This window comes from Capra hircus, chromosome 7, assembly GCF_001704415.2.
Source record: "Capra hircus breed San Clemente chromosome 7, ASM170441v1, whole genome shotgun sequence".
NCBI classification, from domain to species: Eukaryota; Metazoa; Chordata; class Mammalia; order Artiodactyla; family Bovidae; genus Capra; species Capra hircus.
The window spans coordinates 48,616,701-48,635,487 of NC_030814.1; the positions used below are offsets into that span (position 1 = coordinate 48,616,701).

Sequence of the window (18,787 nt, forward strand, 5' to 3'; positions counted from 1 at the left end):
CTGGTGGGCTGCCGTCTATGGGGTCGCACAGAGTCGACTTAGCAGCAGCAGCAGCACCTCTCCTAGAGTTTTCCTCACACCATCCTGTGGGGAAGAGGAAGTAGAGGGACACAGAGATGAACAAGACAGATGTGGCCCGTGTCCTCAAGGAATGTACAGTCCACTGCAGAGACAAGCATGTAAATGAGTCACAAGCTATGCCGCGCTCGCGCTCTAACTGTGCTGTACTGGCCTGTAACAACTCTATTTCCCAGGAGATCTTTGGAACATGAAAGCGAAAAGTAACTAAAAACAGACACTGTTGCCTACTTACCTCCACCCCCAGTTTCTAACAAGGTTTTCTGTAGAACAGAAAGGGTAGGTCCTGTCCCAAGGGCACTAAGGTCACCCCATCTTTCTCTGCCTGGAGACCTCCTATTCAAACATCAAGGCCCCACTTACGCAGCACCTCCTACAAGAAGTCTTCCTGCTCCTGCCAGGGCTCTCTGTATGGGACTTAGTCACAGCTCTAGTGATTTTCTGGGACAATGATGGGATTTGTCACAGAGAATCCAAATTTCATGTCATTTGCTTCTCTAAAAGAGTAAAAGGTAATTCAATGAATGTGGAACTACGTGTGATTTCATGTTTGGACTTCAGTGGAGGCAGAAAATAGCCTCTGTCTGACCATGTGACCTGATTTGTGGTTTGGAGAACATGGTCACCGTAATTACAGCACTGACCACATGCTGTAAGAGTTTCCTGTCTCTCTCTCTCTCTCTCCTACACACAGTCACACACTTCTTCAAATACGGGGACCATTTGCTTTCTGTTAAACAAATGAAGGAAAAAAATCTGTGAAATGGGCGGGTTATCAGATGGAAAATGGATATAAACTGTCCTGGAATGCAACAAAAGATGGTCAGAGGTGGGAGACGGGAGCAATTAACAGCACTGAATCATTTACTCTGCTGCATGCTACCTGCTTTCCATTTGTTATTGAGCACCCAGAGAGCTGTAGCTCAAAGAGGTAAAAAAACTGCCCTATGGTCTCCCCGACAGGAGTGGCAGAGGAGTTTTCAAATCCAGGTCCACCCAACTCAAAGGCTACATTCTTACCATTTACCCCACCCCTCAGTGCCCAGGGACAATGAGTCCCCAAACTGTGCAGGACCACCTGGATTCCGTGCCCTACTTCCTCACTTCCATAGGGTTTTCCCAACCCTTCCCTGTTGCACCTCCACTTTCATCTACGCTGCTGCTGCTGAAGAGCATCTGTAGCTGGTTTCCAAAGCAGTCCTGACCCTGGGGCCAGGCTTCCTGTTTCAGGCACAGCCCACCCACGGATGTGTGTCCCGCTTTCCTCAGCGCATCCTTCACTCCCAGGAGCAGCCTGGGCCGAGGACTCGGCTAGCACAATCCTCTGCAGGTGCAGCACTTTCCCCGTGTTTTCTAAAGCATTTCCCCACTCTGTAAAGCAGTTTCTGGTGACCCCACAGTAGTCCTGAGAGTTTTTCACAGTGAAGGATTTTTCACCCTATTTTAAAGAGGAGAAAACGGAGGTTTGGCCAACCTGTGGGAGATCCCCTCGGCTGTTCAAAGAGCTGAGCTGCAGCTGAACGGGATTTCAGGCCACTGGACTGCAGTCTTCCAAATCCTTACAGGGTTCAACTTGACCAAGAGAACAGGGATGGAGGGTGAAAGATCTTCAGAATCTTCACACAGAGAAGATAATGGCTTCTGCAAACAAATGTAAATTGGTTAATTTCCCTTTTTCACTGTGTTCATTGTGATGCACCAATTACAACCTGGCAAAAGAAAAACATTCACAAGCACTTGTGGTCTCTAAACTGCAATAAATTGGTAAATAAATTGGTAACTGCAATAGGCTCAAAGTCCTCTGAGGGTGAGGCAGGGCCCAGTTACAGCCTGCCAATCTGGGGACAGAAGCCAAGGGTCGCAAGCAATCTGCTCTTTGGCCAACCTCTCCAGAGGGGCTCTGCACTGGTCTTGCCTTCACCCCCAGGCCATTTCTCATCCATTCCTCCTCTATCTGGCTTCCACATTCTTCAGTTCTCTTCATTTGATCCCCAGGTGCTAAATACATTTTTTTAATTGAAGTAAAGTTGATTTACAATATTGTGTTAGTTTCAGATGTATAGAAAGTGATTGTTATATATATTTCCTCAGATTATATTCCATTGTAGGTTATTGTAAGATATTGAATATGATTCCCTGAGCTGTAAACTGTTATTGCTACATATATTTTTCAAATTTTTTCAAAATTCTCCAAGCCAGACTTCAACAATATGTGAACTGAGAACTTCCAGATGTTCAAACTGGATTTAGAAAAGGTAGAGGAACCAGAGATCAAATTGTCAACATCTGTTGGATCATAGAAAAAGCAAGAGAATTCCAGGAAAACTTCTACTTCTGCTTCATTGACTATACTAAAGCCTTTGACTGCGTGGATCACAACAAACTGTGGAAAACTCTTCAAGAGATGGGAATACCAGACCACCTTACCTGCCTCCTAAGAAACCTGTATACAGGTCAAGAAGCAACAGTTAGAACTGGACATGGAACAACAGACTGGTTCCAAAGTGGGAAAGGAGTACGTCAAGGCTGTATATTGTCACCCTGCTTATTTAACTTATATTCAAAGTACATCATGCAAAACGCCGAGCTGGATGAAGCACAGCTGGAATCAAGACTGTCAGGAGAAAAATATCAATAACCTCAGATATGTAGATGACACCACCCTTATGGCAGAAAGCGAAGAACTAAAGAGTCTCTTGATGAAAGTAAAAGAGGAGAGTGAAAAAGCTGGCTGAAAACTCAACATTCAAAAAACGAAGATTATGGCATCCGGTCCCATCTCTTCATGGCAAATAGATGGGTAAAGAATGGAAACGGTGACAGATTTTATTTTGGGGGGCTCTAAAATCACTGCAGATGGTGACTGCAGCCACGAAATTAAAAGACATTTGCTCCTTGGAAGAAAAGTTAGGCCAAACCTAGACAGCATATTAAAAAGCAGAGACATTACTTTGCCGACAAAGGTCTAGTCAAAGTTATGGTTTTTCCACTAGTCATGTATGGATGTGAGAGCTGGATCATAAAGAAGGCTGAGCACCAAAGAATTGATGCTTTTGAACTGTCGTGTTGGAGAAGACTCTGGAGAGCCCCCTGGACTGCAAGATCAAACCAGTCAACCCTAAAGGAAGTCAGGCCTGAATATCCACTGGAAGGACAGATGCTGAAGCTGAAGCTTAAATACTTTGGCCACCTATGAGAAGAGCTGACTCCTTAAAAAAGACCAGGATGCTGGGAAAGACTGAAGGCCAGAGGAGAAGGGGATGACAGAGGATGAGATAATTGGATGGCATCACTGACTCAATGGACATGAGTTTGAGCAAGCTCCAGGAGATGGTGAAGGACAGGGAAGCCTGGCGTGCTGCAGTTCATGGGGTCACAGAGTCGGACACGACTGAGTAACTGAACAACAACATATATTTTTATGTATAGTAGCGAATATCTGTTAATCCCATACTCCTAATTTATTCCTCCCCCACCTTACTCTTTGGTAACCATAAATTTGTTTTCTATATCTGTGAGTCTATTTCTGTTTTTTTATTTAGATTTGTATTTTTTTTTTAGATTTCCAATATAAATGATAACATGGCATTTGTCTTTCTCTTTCTGACACTCTCTAGGTCCATCCATGTTGCTGCAAATAGCATTATTTCATTCTTTTTTTATGGCTGAGTAATATTCAACAGTTCATATATACCACATTTTCTTTATCCAGGCATCTGTTGATGGACACATGCTGCTTCCATGGCTTAGCTATTGTAAATAGTGCTGCTATGAACATTGGTGTGCATGTCCTTTTTCAGTTTAGTTTTCATTTTTTTCCAGATGTACACCTAGGAGTGAGATCACTGGATCATATGGTAACTTTATTTTTAGTTTTTTAAGGAACATCTATACTGTTTTCCATGTTGTGTGTGTATTAGCTGCTCTGTCGTATCTGATTCTTTTTGACCCTATGGACTGTAGTCCACCAGGCTCCTCTGTCCACGCAAAAATACTGGAGTGGGTAGCCATTTCCTTCTCCAGGAGATCTTCCTGACCCAGGGATCGAACCTGGATCTGCCGCACTGAGAAAAGATTCTTTACCATCTTAGCCCCCTGAGAAGTTTTCCATAGTGGTTTCACCAATTTACATTCCCAACAAGAGTGTAGGAAGGTTCCCTTTTCTCCACACCCTCTCCAGAATTTATTACTTATAGACTTTTTGATGATGGCCATTCTGACCATTGTTAGCTGATACCTCATTGTGGTTTTGATTTCCATTTCTCTAAAAATTACTGACACTGAGCATCTTTTCATGTGCCTATCAGTCATGTGTATATCATCTTTGGAGAAAGAAATGTCTATTTAGGTATTTTGCCCATCTTTTAGTCAGATTGTTTTTTGATATTGAGCTATATGAGCTTAGACATAAATACTTTTAATATGATTCAGATAAAAAGATTATATTCATCAAAGGCTGGGGGGCATTTCTCCTCAAGATTCCTATCAATTATTCTCATCAGTTCATTCTCACCACTCCCATGGGGTAGGCACCACAACTCCCAGTTAAAGAAACTGTCTCAGGGTCCCAGGGGCTCCACCAAATGAAGCAGGGAGGACAGGCCGAGTCACCTGGTCAGGAGGTTGCCTCCAGTCCTCCTGGCCCCTCAACCCCTACCACACACATACACACCCCTACCCACCTCACCTCATTCGTTTGCATTCTCCTCCTGGGCCACCTTATCACCTTAGTTAATGATTCCTGAACTAATTCACTCTGCTTGCTTACGGAAACGAAGAAACTGAGGCCCAGAGAGGAACAGGGGCCTGCCTCCATCACCGGCGATGCAGCCAAGCCAGGACACCCGGAGGAGGCGCCTGCCTGCAACTCTCCCACTTGCCCAGCTGTGTGTGCATCAGGAGCTGAGAAGGAGGTGGCACCCAGGGTCAAGTCTAGACACCATTCCTGGGTCCCGGACTTGTGCCAGCATATAAGGAAGGGAGGGAAGGGCAGTGTTGACCCCAGTGGGAAATTGGCTCTAAAACTGCCATGGTGACCAGACTCTTGTCTGGGGCTATCTGTTCCAACAGGCATGGAAATTCTTATCATTCCAAGGCCCCATCTTCACACAGACCTGTCTGGGCTGAGTCTATCCTGAGACAGAGCTGGGGCTGGGTGAGGGAAGCAGGAGGGAAGCAGTGGGGATCACCCCTCCTTATTTACTTACAACAGGGTCACACCCATTCACTTACCCACTGCACACACCACTCACCACACCAATCTCCATTCCCCACAACCTCCCTTCATCCAATGCTTAAGAGCTTTGAAGCCAGACTATCCTGTGTGGAAATCCAAGGTCAGTCAACACTTACTGTCACTTACCATGGCTTCAATTGTTTATTTGTAGAATGGGAATAACAGTACTTACATCATAGGGTTATTGATAAGAATAAATGAAATATTAGGAAACCACTTAGCACCATGCCTGGCATAGCTGCTATAGTTGTTACTGTTATTTTACCCAACATACTCCGACAGCTAACTGGGATTCCCCCTTTCTCTATTGTACACACACACCTCTCCAGAGGCCCTCAGCCAGCTGACTCATCCTCACAGCCCTACTGCCCTCTGACCCTTCTACTCCAAGCAACCTGGGACCCCCAAGGCCTGGGTCCCGGCCACGTGTGCCCAGCATTCTTCCTGCCAAGGAGAATGCCCTCACCTCCACCTCTTCGCAACTCTAACACCCCCTCCTTTCCTTCAAGTCCTAGCTCCAATCCCACTTCTTCCAGGACGCCTTCCCTGACTGACTTCCGATCTTCCTTCTCAGAACTGCTCAGGTGCTGAGTGAGTCACCTATTAGTACTGGATTGGAATTCCTGAGTCTGTCAGTAAGAAAACCTCTTCCTTCTTCCTCCCCACCATCTCTTAAAATCGGAAAAAGCATTTTCCAGGCGGATCTGAGGCACCCTGAATCCATTCCCCGATTCCTGTGTCACCCCCACATCCCAGCACCAGCAGTCACTGTCATACATCCTCTGGAGCTGGGAACAGGGCAGGGCCTGGAGACTGCACAGGGCAGGCAGTTCCCCAGACAGACAGACAGGATAGTCTATAGACTGGGAGAGGCTGGAAGACCCTCACCTGATCACTGGGGTCCCAGGTTCTGCTAAGAGACAGAGGCATCAGGAGCTGAGACTCCCTGAAGCTCACCTGTAGGGGAACAAGGGTCGAGGTAGACCCTGCAGCCTGCAGGACAGCGGCCTGGGGCAGGGGCGGCGGGGGGCGGGGGGAGGGGGGGCGGTCAGAACTCAAATTCCACACCTTTCACGGAGAAGAAGGATGCATGCAGGCCTGTCCTGGAAGACCCTGGAAGAGGCTCTGGAAGCCAACCACGAGGGTGGAAAAAGCTGTGGGGAGTAGATGCGAGCCGACACCCGGAAACTCTAGCCATTCTAAAAGCCTGGCAGCCATGGTGGCAGTTGAGTTCTCCACTGGAGGAGGGAATGGGTAGGCAAAGGCTGGTCAGTGTTGGTCAGGGTGGGCTAGAGGATCCCTGCGCTGGGAGAGGACCAAGATTCTTCTCAGATTCTCCCAGGCTCTGGAAGTTAATATCTAAGGCTCAAAGTCAGCTAGTGATATAAAAATCTGGAAACCTGGGTTCTGAAATTCCATCTCTTTAAAATTCTGAAATGAAACACATGAAATTTAAAATGTTCTAGCAGTCATGTTTTAAAAGCAAAAAAGAAAAAAAGTGAGATTCATTTTAGAAATACATTGTATTTTACCCACTATATCCAAAATATTATCATTTTGACATGTAATTAATATGTTATTAATGAGATGTTTGAAAGTCTTTCTTTTGTACCAAATCTTCAAAATCTGCTATGTATTTTAAATGTACAGCTCATCTCAATTCAGACTAGTTACATTTCAAGGACTCAATAACCACACATGGCCAGTGGCTACAGTGTTGACACAGCACAGTTTAGAAACCTACAATCTATGACTCACTTTGCTAAAATTCTGAGATGCTGTGCCTCTGAGATTCTAGAATTCTCCAGCATACTCAGGTTCTGTAACACTTCAAATGTGATTCCACCGGATTAACGTATTGCCCCAAATCTGCGTGTGGGTAAGGCTCCTCCCCACATGTCTTTCGTGTGGAAAGAAATCCAGGCCCCTGCAGAGCCCCTGGGTGGGGGAAGAGAGGAGCGAGGATCCCTCTCCTCGCCGCCCGTACCATCTGGCCCAGCTGGAGGAAACGGGGGTGGGTGGGTCTGTTTGCCCAGGGCACTGGCCTCTCCACATGGCGCTGCCTCTCCCACCATCCCTCCGGCTCGTCACCTCTCCATCCGTGCGCACAAGCCTGGCAGTAAGACTCCTGCCTCTGAGTCCTCCTGGGGAGGGGGCGTGCCCCTACCTCCTCACCCTTGGTTTCCGGCCATTCTGGAGAGCATTTGGGAGGCTGCTGCAAGCAGATGGGGCTGGGGATTGTGGTTCAGATCCCAGATGGAAGGCCAAGGGTGGAATTGGTCTCCATCTGTTCGAGGCTAGGGCCTGGAGGTCTGAGGATGGCAAGAAGTTGGAGACCCACCCACTGTACCTCAGAAGGCTCTGTGAGGTCCTGTGATATATGTTTGAACAATGCAGATGGGGAAACTGTGGCCCACCCAGGCATAAGGTGAGTGTGGTGATCTGCCAGAAGGTGGCCTCCTGCTTAGCCACAGGCCTCCTCTTCCTGCTCTCCCTGCCCCACCTCTACCTGTGGGAAAGTCAAGGTGCAAAGTTGGCATGGCAGGGTGTCAGTGAGGCTGCTGGAAGGTCCACCGGGGGGTTGCAGCCAAATGAGTGATCCCGTAGCTTGGGGATGCTGTGCCAGGTCCAGGATTTCCTGGTTCCAACCAGGCTCTGCCTAGGCTCCTCCTGCCCCAGATTCTACAGGGGATCTGGGGAATGGGAGCTTGGGCATAGACAGAGTCTGGGTGAGGCAGAAGCTGGACCTGGTGGGGAGGGTCTCCATCAACAGCCATCAACTTCTGCATCAGTTGGTATCCAGTTCTGTCCTCTGTCTCAAAGTCCTTTTGTAGCCACAGTCTCCTTTATCCTCACAAAAGCCCAAGAGGAAAGATGGGCGGGAGAACTTGCCATCAGCCTGTCAACTCCCAGCACAAAGGCCATGCAGATGGCCCGGTGCTGTAGCTTTGTTACTGTTCCACTTTTCACAGGTGGGGAAACTGAGGCCCAGAGAGGGGCTGTGACCTATCTCAGGCTACAGAGCCAGAGGGGAATCACTGGCTCAGCACCCATTCAGGGAGTACCCCTCCCTCCCACCGCGACCCCACTCCTGGTCCTGCTCCACTCCCGGGCACTCAGATGCTCTGCAACTAAGGAGATCAGGAGTTACCCACAGCCACATTTTCCAGGCTGGGCTGCTTCCAGGCTGGGTTTCCCCTCTGGGGAAAGCCCCAAGGTTGTTCTGCATGGTCAGGAGAACCAGGGAGGAAATGACAAAAATCCTGCTGGAGAGGGCTGCAGAAAACAGCCCAACCTTTGGCCTCCAGGGAGTCGGGGTCGCCTCTGGCTTTGCCAAAGTGGGGGTGCAGATGCGGCGGTCAAAGGGTGCCGCAGGGAGGCAGCCCTGGAACCTTGATTTGGAAAGGCATTGGCTTTGGACTGATGTGGGCCAGGGTTCGGTTCCATTACTGCTAGTCAGTAGCTGTGTGATCATGTGTCCGTGACTTCCCCTGGGCTCCCTGCTCTGTGAACTGGCTGACACACAGCTCCAGGGCAGTGGGTATCTGAGTATACAGAAACAAAGCCCACAGTTCGTTCTAGCCCAAATGCCCCGTCCAAGAACCGATCCATTTTGGGATCCCCCACCACTTTGCTGCCACAAAAATGCTCCATAAATACTTCTTGAATAAACGAATGAATGACTGTTGCCAGCCAAGCATAGAGCAAAATATGGAGGAAGGCTGGACTTCCTGCTTGGTTCAGTGGTTAAGAATCCACCTGCCAATGCAGGGGACATGGGTTTGATCCCTGGTCGGGGGAGATTCCACATGCCTCGAGGAAACTAAGTCCACGCGCCACAACTCTAGCGGCCGTGAAGACCATGCGCTCTGGAGTCTGGGCACCCACAGCCTGTGCTCCAAGAGAAGCCACTGCGACAAGGAGCCCGCCCACCTACAGAACAAAGAGTAGCCCCACTCACAGCTAGAGAACTAGAGAAAGCCGTGCACAACAAGGAAGACCTCGCACATCCAAAAAATAAACATCAAAACGGGGAGGGCGCCAAACTCGTCCATCCAGAGATCTGACAGACTCTGCTGTGGCTCACGGCATGGCCTCATTTTTTTAAAGCCCATAATAATAACTAGCCTCTCCAAAGCACTCACTATGTGTCAGGCTTTGTTAAGAATCTTAGGGCACTTAGTTCTCCCAGTAACACTCTGAGAAGGCGTGACTATTACCCCCTCGTTCCCAACGAGGGGCCTGAGGCACAGAGAGGCTCAGTGACCGGTGGTCACACTGCTGGCTCACCGCAGCCTCTGGACACAGACCCAGCCTCCCCGCCCACCGGGTCTCCACTCGCGGGTGGCCGAGGACCCTGTAGCTCTCCCTTCCTGTCTCCTCTGGCCAGGGCACCTATCAGGAGGGGCTCCCCTTCCCAGGCTGGTGTTGGGTGCTGCTCAGGGCTTCCCATGGGTTCTGGAGGCTCCCAAAATCAGCTTTTGGTGGTGAACGTGGGAGATGAAGTCGGGGCTCTACCCACTCCAAGACTGTCGCCTGGGCCCTTAGTCAGAGACTGATTCTCACAGCTTTCTGGCTGCTTCCTGCCCAGAGGGAGGCAGGAAGCCAGACCGCCGGGACTGGGGCTCCAGCTCCTTTGTTTGCCTTTAGTTCACCCCCCGCCCCCCTCCCCCGCGCCAACGCTGCCCCAGCTGTGGACCTTCCTCTTCCTTGCCCAACTTCAGACCCTGACCTTAAGGGTCACTCCCGGGCAGACTTTCTAGCTTGAGGACAACCACCCTCGGGGCTGGGAATCCAGGGACTGGGTTCCATGCACTGCCAAGAACTGGGTGAGGTGTGGGGAGGCGGGGGGACACTTTTCTCTCCGAGGAACGGGCATATTTGGAGAAAATCTGCCCCGAGATGGGGGAGGTGGGGGTCAGGAACATGCCAACAAGTCATATGGGCACATCAGTTCTCAAACAAGCTCCACAGTGAATGTGTGGGATTGTCCTGATCACCCTGCTTAGAGACGAGTTAGCTTGTTATCACCCCAATTTTAACACAAGAGGAAGCTGAGGACCAGGAGGATTCAGAGACTTGTTCATGATTATGAGACATTTGGGGGCAGAAGCAAATCTTTACCCAAGTCTCCAGAGACTGTATGGGTATAAAAACTATTATTATTATTATTACAAATATTTACCAAGCTCTGACTCTGCCAAAATCTTCCCTTTCATTCCCACATTGAATCATCTCAGAAATTCTAAGTAGTGATCCCCATTTTACAGATGAGGAAACTGAGGACTGAAGAAGCAAATCACCTGCCCGAAGTCCAGTTATCTGCATCCACATATCCACTTGTGAGGATGTGAAGGTAGTTTGAGCTCAAATATTTCTGGCTCCAAAGTCTCGGGTCTCACAGGGAAGACAGGGCTGCCTCCAGCTGGGGTAGAGGAGTCACCTTATTTCCCCAAACGGGGCCTGAAAGAAGCCTGGCCACACCACCCCTGTTTACGGTGCTGCTTTGGGCTTGGCGCACATATCCCCTGGAGCCTCTCTGGCGACGGCCCTGAGAAATGTAGCAGGCGCTGCAGGACTCAGGAGCACATCAGGGCCACGTCTGTGTGTGAGTAGCATTCCTGGCCAGGCCTACGTGGCCCAGTGACAGCCTCATAGGTGAGCTCACACATGTGTGCACCCAAATTCCTCCATTCCTTCCTTCATTCACCAAACACCAACCCACCAGCCTTCATATTTCTATATATATTTACTTTCTTTTTTAAGTCACTTCTTTTGCTGACCTCCCCAAGCAGCTGCTGCTGCTGCTGCTAAGTCACTTCAGTCATGTCTGACTCTGTGCAACCCCATGGACGGCAGCCCACCAGGCTCCCCCGTCCCTGGGATTCTCCAGGCAAGAACACTGGAGTGGGTTGCCATTTCCTTCTCCAATGCATGAAAGTGAAAAGTGAAAGTGAAGTTGTTCAGTCATGTCCAACTCTTCGCGACCCCATGGACTGCAGCCTACCAGGCTCCTCCATCCATGGGATTTTCCCAGCAAGAGTACTGGAGTGGGGTGCCATCTCCTTCTCCATCCCCAAGCAGGGAACAGCTACATAACTGATGAGACCCAGTACAAAATGCAAACGCAGAAGAACCCCTTGCTTAAAAATGAAGAACTCCAATGGGACTTCCCTGGTGGTCCAGTGGTTAAGAATCTGTCTTCCAATGCAAGGGACACAGGTTCGATCCCTTGTCGGGGGCCTAAGGTCCCACACGCTGCAGGGCAACTAGGTCCCTGTGCCACAACTGCTGAGCCTCTGAGCACTCCGGAGCTCATGAGCCAGCATGAAAGATTCCACATGCTACAGTTAAGACCTGATGAAGCCAAATAAATAAATAAGAATTCCAACACAGGGGCAGCAGGACATTCAGTGAGGTACAGGGCCCCGGTGAGTGCACCGGGGCCCGGCTGCTGGCCCACCGGCCCCAGCGCACCTTGGCCTCGCTCTCTGGACCCCACCTCTTGCCACCTCATCCTCCTCTCACATTCTCACAAGGTCCACAGTCCTGACCTCAGGCTTTTGCAAAGGCTGTTCTCCCTGCCCTGAACACTTCTCAACAATTCTCTCCTGAGGTCCTTCTCATTGTTCAGCTCTCAGCTGGAACGTCACCTCCTCGGGGGGATGCCTCCCTCATCCCCAAGCCTCACGGGGGCCCCACCCTTAGCTCTGCATCACAGCTGCTGTTTACTCCTTGGGAGAAAAGTTATGATCAACCTAGATAGTATATTCAAAAGCAGAGATATTACTTTGCCAACAAAGGTCCGTCTAGTCAAGGCTATGGTTTTTCCAGTAGTCAAGTATGGATGTGAGAGTTGGACTGTGAAGAAGGCTGAGCGCCGAAGAATTGATGCTTTTGAATTGTGGTGTTGCAGAAGACTCTTGAGAGTCCCTTGGACTGCAAGGAGATCCAACCAGTCCATTCTGAAGGAGATCAGCCCTGAGATTTCTTTGGAAGGAATGATGCTAAAGCTGAAACTCCAGTATTTTGGCCACCTCATGTGAAGAATTGACTCATTGGAAAAGACTCTGATGCTGGGAGGGATTGGGGGCAGGAGGAGAAGGGGACGACTGAGGATGAGATGGCTGGATGGCATCACTGACTCGATGGACGTGAATCTGAGTGAACTCCGGGAGTTGGTGATGGACAGGGAGGCCTGGCGTGCTGTGATTCATGGGGTCGCAAAGAGTTGGACACAACTGAGCGACTGAACTGAACTGAACTGAACTGAGCAGACATCTATTTGTGCCCTCAAGTGTAACCTGTCAGCTTACTGTTTACTACCTAGCCTCCCCGGGAGATCCCCAGGGCAGGGCTGTGTCTGTCCTGTCCAACACTGAGTCCTAAGGGCCCAGTCCAGTGCTTGGGCCATGGCAGATGTTCAATAGCTGTTTGGAAAACAGTGAGTGAATAAATGAATGGACACAGACACCCTTCCACCCCCTCTGCCTGCTCACTCTGCCTCTGCGCCCCAGAGAAGCACAGGGGTGCTCCCTCAATGTCCTGGTGCTCCGGATATCCCAACACAGAGAGCTGAGAGACCGAGGGGTGGCAGGCGGATCCTGAGGCCTTGAGATGGGGATAGACAGAAGAGGCAAGCCCCGGAGGCAGGGAGGAGAGGGGAAGAGGAGGAAAAGTGGAAAGAGAAAGGAAATGGAGCCAGAGGAAGGAGAAAGGAGGCACACAAAGAGGGGCGAACGAGTTGGTTGGGCTTGGGGATAATCCTGTTTCTCCTCTTTATTTGTGAAACTAATAATTACTATTAATACCTGGCCCCTCCCTGGCCTTTTCATCCAGGCTGGTGGGGAATTTTCAAAGATGAAAGTCCGGGGAGAGGGGGGTGGTGCTCTCAGAGGCAGGTCCCAGGGCTTCACAAGCACTAATTAAACTTGGCAGCCCCTTCCAGGTGGGAGCACTCCCTGGGCCTGGCCCGCCTCCCCTCCTTTGCGGGAGGCTCACTAACTGCAGCAGGGGGGTGGGGCGGTCAGCAGAGACAGCCGTGGGGGAGGTGCCAGAAAGAGGAACCTCACACCAGGTGGCACCGAAACCCAGGAGCCCAGCCCCCAACTGAAATTACAGCCCCATGCCAGAGGCCGCCCTCCCCCCTAGCTCCGGACCAGGGTCTGTGTCCCTGGGGCCATCTGCCAGATGGTGGTGGGGGAAGCACTCCTGCGAAGGAAGGTCTCAGCAGACAAAGAGGCAGAGTCAGCAAGTCCGGCTCCTCCACGCGACCCCAGGGCCACCTGAGTCCTGGTCTTTCACATCCTCAGGGGCTGTTTCCTTGCACCGCCCTCACAGAGGCCGCCCCTCTCCACCAGTCATCGACACCTCCAGCAGGCTCCCCGTCACACCTGCAGCCATGGGGCCCTCCTCACAGTCTCCCATTATTGAGCTGCCTGGCCTTTGGGCTGAGTGAGCGCATCCAGGCCCTTGACATTAAGTTCAACCTAGGGACTTCCCTGGTGCCCCAGTGTGTAAGACTCCATGCTCCCAAAGCAGGGGATCCAGGGTCAGCTCCTGGTCAGGGAGCTAGATCCCACATGCTGCAACTAAGAGTGTGCGTGCTACAACAAAGAGAGAAGGTCCCAAGCGCTGCAACTAAGTCTTGGTGCAGCTAAATAAATACTAAATATTTAAAGACTAATAAGTACAATCTACAGACTCCTGACTGATTCACTGGAAAAGACCCTGATGCCGGGAAAGATTGAAGGCAGGAGGAGGAGAAGGGGGTGACAGGATGAGATGGTTGAATGGCATCACTAATCCAAGGAACATGGCTTTGAGCAAACTCCTGGAGATACTGAAGGATGGGGAAGCCTGGTGTGCTGCAGTCCATGCGATCACAAAGAGCTGGACGCTGTTTAGCGACTGAACAATGAACAACAGAGGCTCTGGAGATTATTTCAGCGGTCTCTACCTTTCCAAGGAGCCCCAACTCCTGCCCCATCTTTCTACTAGGATTTCACAGGGGTGGCTTCAAAATAACAGAGCCTGACCTTGTTTCCCATCTTCCACCCAGCTCACACCCTCCCCAGGCTCTCCCACCTTGGGAAATGGCCCCACTGTCCACCGTTGCTCATGCTTGGAACCTGGAATCATCCTCACCCCTATATGCAATCCATCTGAAAATCCTGCTGATTCTACTTCCAAAGTACCTCTCAAACCTAGACACTGTCCTCCACCTTCGCAGCTGCCAGCATGCTGTGAGCCACCATCGTCTCTCACCTGTGTGGTCATCTTCACAAAGCCAGAGTGGACTTTGAAATGCAAATCACACTGTGCGAGCCCTGCCTACAGCTCCTCCCCCTTCTTACGGTATGTAGATGGCAATACACACCCCTCACCAGCGTCCGTCAGACACCCTCTCCCCCACCAACTCCGCCCCAGGGATGACCTCCCCTCCCTCCCCTCTCCCCCCAGCCCCCCATCCCTATGCAGCCCCTCAACACTTTCCCGCCTTGGCAGTTTCTGCATGAGCTGTAGCCTCTACTTCAGCGCTGTTTCTCCTGCCCGCCTCACGGCTGCACCTTCTCACGGAGTCCTGTCGCTGCCATTCTAAGACTGAGGCTCCCTCACCAACCCCCTAATCTTCTTGGGTCTGCTTGTCAGCTGGCTAACTCTGGCTGTCTCCCTGACAGCCTTCAGGGACTTCCTTGGTGGCTCAGACGGTAAAATGTCTGCCTACAATGAGGAAGACCAGGGTTCAATCCCTGGTTTGGGAAGATCCCCTGGAGGAGGAAATGGCAATCCATTCCAGTACTATTGCCTGGAAAATCCCATGGACAGAGGAGCCTGGTAGGGTACAGTCCATGGGCATGTCTGTTACCAGTTGCTTTATCGTTCACCAATGCCTAGCACGGTGCCTGGCACATAGTAGTAGGTGCTCAACAAACATGCTAAATGGATAAATGCCCAGGATTCATATCCCAGTACTGCCAACCCACTGGGCTCTGTTCTTCCATTCAGAGGACTTCAGCAAGTCCTTCACGAGTGGGTCCTGCCACGTGGCTGGGATCTGTCCTAAGACGCCTGGTGGTGATCACTATTTACTTCACTTTGAACCAGCCAAGTCACCTTGGGCACGGCACCAACCTTCTCCTGTCTCAGCGTTCCACTTTGGAAAACTAATAGTCTGAGCTCCTGGGGTGTGACGAGGCCCTAAGGGAGAATGTACACCAAAGCCAAATCACAGCCATGTCCCAAGTAGACGACACACACGCTGACTTACGTTTACACTCCCCAAGCAACCTCGGTGCTCGGAAATTACAAAGCTTATTGCTGCCCCCATCCTCACTCCAGTGTACCAGCCCCAGCCAAAGCCTGTCTGTCCCCCCAGAGGCCTGGTGATCGGGCGCCATCTAGTGGACAACTAGGAGAAAGACAGCATTCCAGCCTTCTGCAGTCCGCGGGGTGGGCGGGGCAGCTCCCTGGGACCCTACCCTGACCATCCTCAGTTCAGCTCAGTTCAGTCGCTCAGTCGTGTCCAACTCTTTGTGACCCCATGAATCAAAGCACGCCAGGCCTCCCTGTCCATCACCAACTCCCAGAGTTCACTCAAACTCATGTCCATCGAGTCGGTGATGCCATCCAGCCATCTCATCCTCTGTCGTCCCCTTCTCCTCCTGCCCCGAATCCCTCCCACTATCAGAGTCTTTTCCAGTGAGTCAACTCTTCGCATGAGGTGGCCAAAGTACTGGAGTTTCAGCTTTAGCATCATTCCTTCCAAAGAACACCCAGGACTGATCTCCTTTAGAATTGACTGGTTGGATCTCCTTGCAGTCCAAGAGACTCTCAAGAGTCTTCTCCAACACCACAATTCAAAAGCATCAATTCTTTGGCACTCAGCCTTCTTCACAGTCCAACCCTCACATCCATACATGACTACTGGAAAAACCATAGCCTTGACTAGACGGACCTTTGTTGACAAAGCAATGTCTCTGCTTTCGAATATGCTATCTAGGTTGGTCATAACTTTCCTTCCAAGGAGTAAGTGTCTTTTAATTTCACGGCTGCAATCACCATCTGCAGTGATTTTAGAGCCCCCAAAAATAAAGTCTGACACTGTTTCCACTGTTTCCCCATCTATTTCCCATGAAGTGATGGGACCAGATGCCATGATTTTTGTTTTCTGAATGTTGAGCTTTAAGCCAACTTTTTCACTCTCCTCTTTCACTTTCATCAAGAGGCTTTTTAGCTCCTCTTCACTTTCTGCCATAAGGGTGGTGTCATCTGCATATCTGAGGTTATTGATATTTCTCCTGGCAATCTTGATTCCAGCTAGTGCTTCTTCCAGCCCAACGTTTCTCATAATGTACTCTGCATGTAAGTTAAATAAGCAGGGTGACAATACACAGCCTTGACGTACTCCTTTTCCTATTTGGAACCAGTCTGTTGTTCCATGTCCAGTTCTAACTGTTGCTTCCTGACCTGCATACAGATTTCTCAAGAGGCAGATCAGGTGGTCTGGTATTCCCATCTCTCTCAGAATTTTCCACAGTTTATTGTGATCCACACAGTCAAAGGCTTTGGCATAGTCAATAAAGCAGAAATAGATGTTTTTCTGGAACTCTTGCTTTTTCCATGATCCAGCGGATGTTGGCAATTTGACCTCTGGTTCCTCTGCCTTTTCTAAAACCAGCTTGAACATCTGGAAGTTCACAGTTCACGTATTGCTGAAGCCTGGCTTGGAGAATTTTGAGCATTACTTTACTAGTGTGTGAGATGAGTACAATTGTGCGGTAGTCTGAGCATTCTTTGGCATTGCCTTTCTTTGGGACCATCCTCACCCAGAAGAAATGGCTAGGCCTAGGAGTGGAGGATCTGCTCATTGCCCATCAAGGCCCTTAGCCTCTCCCCAGCAGCACAGAGGCCTAACCCTGAAACCCTGAGGGCCCGCCTCCCCACACTTCAAGCTTCCCACAGGCTGTTACTTCAGCCTGGGAGCTCTCCCCACCCTCTTCTCCCTGTCTTGGCTGACCCTTGCTCCTACTCTGCACCCCTACTCTAGGTACCTGCCTGGAGGCCCGTGACCAAGCCGGAGCTGCCCCCAGGGACCCCACAGGCCCCCTCACCGCCTGTTGCTAAGCCTGACCCACACACCGTTGTTTCTTGCCCGTATTCACCCTTTGTTGTTACTGTTCAGTTGCTCAGTCGTGACCGACCCTTCAACCCCATGGACTGCAGCACGCCAGGCCCCCCGTCCATCACCAACTCCCGGAGCTCAGTCAAACTCATGTCCATCGAGTCAGTGATGCCATCCAGCCATCTCATCCTCTGTTGCCCCCTTCTCCTCCAGCCCTCAATTTTTCCCAGCATCATGGTCTTTTCAAGTGAGTTAGTTCTTCATATGAGGTGGCCACAGTATTGGAGTTTCAGCTTCAGCATCAGTCCTGCCAATGAATATTCAGGATTGATTTCCTTTAGGATGAACTGGTTTGATCTCCTTGCTGTCTAAAGGACTCTCAAGAGTCTTTTCCAACACCACAGTTCAAAAGCATCAGTTCTTCGGAGCTCAGCCTTCTTTATGGTCCAGCTCTCACATCCATATCCCTCCTTAGACAGACCTTTTTGTGTTTTTTTTTTAGCATTTTGTTTTGTACAATTTCTTTTCTGTGCTGCGGGAATCTTAATTCTCCTACTAGGGATCGAACCCGTGCCCCCTGCAGTGGAATCACAGAGTCGTAACCAATGAACCACCTGGGAAGTCCTAGACAAAAGACAATGATAGCAGACCCTGTAACTCTCCACTCTGTATGCTAAGTACTGAGAGAGTTCAGGCCCATAAGCTCAGCCTGTGGGTGAGTTCTATAAAAATCCAAAGCAGGTGGGTCACAACCGATGGAAGATGGAAACCGAGGGTTTCCAGGAAGGATTCAGGGTGCTACTTCCGGCTGGGCCCCATCTTGGAGCCTCAGCTCCCACTGAGCTGCAGTTCCTCTCTGACGTCTGGCAGCGTTTCTCTGGTGAGCCAACGCTCCCTCTCTGGGCCACAGCTTCCTCTCTCCACTATCCCCCTTGCTCCCTCCAGCAGAACTTCCCTGCAGAGAATGAAGCCCACGGGCAAATTAAAATATGCTCTGTTGCTAAGGAAGGGAAGCATGGGGGCCTTCCAGGTTGTGCTTCAGGGTGCAGGAATGGGTTTGGATTTCTCAAGGTTAATTCTCAGTTCCTCTTTCATCCACTCAACAAATACGTTAAAAAAAAAAAAAAGCCTGGATCTGAGATTAAAAGTATTGGGGCTCTGGGGTCAGACTGTCTAGGCTCCAATCCCTGCACCACTGTTGATGGCTGTTGGCTGCTAACTCATTTCCTTAGCTGTAAAATGAGGGAATAAACATTGCTGCTTCACAGAGCTATTGAGGGGATTCAATGAGAATATACATGCAAGTCACCGGGGTCTGACTGTAGTGCATTTTTGATGGAAGGGCTTGG

At 50.3% G+C, this 18,787-nt stretch overlaps 1 long non-coding RNA gene across 1 annotated transcript in view; it reads right to left on the minus strand.

The window, feature by feature from the left end:
- Positions 1-18,787, minus strand: part of LOC108636348 — a 30,468-nt gene continuing 11,681 nt past the window's right edge. Inside the window, exons 3-4 of the long non-coding RNA XR_001918290.1 lie at positions 1,553-1,719; positions 1-84 (exon numbers count right to left, since the gene is read on the minus strand). This is a non-coding gene — a long non-coding RNA (uncharacterized LOC108636348). The remainder of the gene's footprint in view (positions 85-1,552; positions 1,720-18,787) is intronic.